Genomic DNA, 202 nt, shown 5'->3' on the forward strand with positions numbered 1-202 from the left:
GGTTGGGTATCGTTTGAATTTTATCGATTCCGATTCCGATTCTGCTTATCGATTTCGATTCTTATCGATTCCTATTTTCGATTCCAATAAGATAAAAAATCCAATATGTCAAAAATTTATTTTTACAAAGCATTCTGTTGCAGCTGAATAACATGAGCAAAAATCAGCAGCCTACAGAACACTGCAAGAGGAATTTTGCCTA

The 202-nt window shown here is 34.2% G+C and overlaps 1 protein-coding gene across 1 annotated transcript in view; it reads right to left on the reverse strand.

The window, feature by feature from the left end:
- LOC107563769 (nuclear factor 7, brain-like) overlaps nt 1–202 on the reverse strand; it is a 54,808-nt gene that overhangs the window by 46,209 nt on the left and 8,397 nt on the right. The window lies entirely within an intron of this gene.

The sequence above is a fragment of the Sinocyclocheilus grahami genome, unplaced genomic scaffold, assembly GCF_001515645.1.
Source record: "Sinocyclocheilus grahami isolate Dianchi unplaced genomic scaffold, SAMN03320097.WGS_v1.1 scaffold888.1, whole genome shotgun sequence".
Classification (NCBI taxonomy): domain Eukaryota; kingdom Metazoa; phylum Chordata; class Actinopteri; order Cypriniformes; family Cyprinidae; genus Sinocyclocheilus; species Sinocyclocheilus grahami.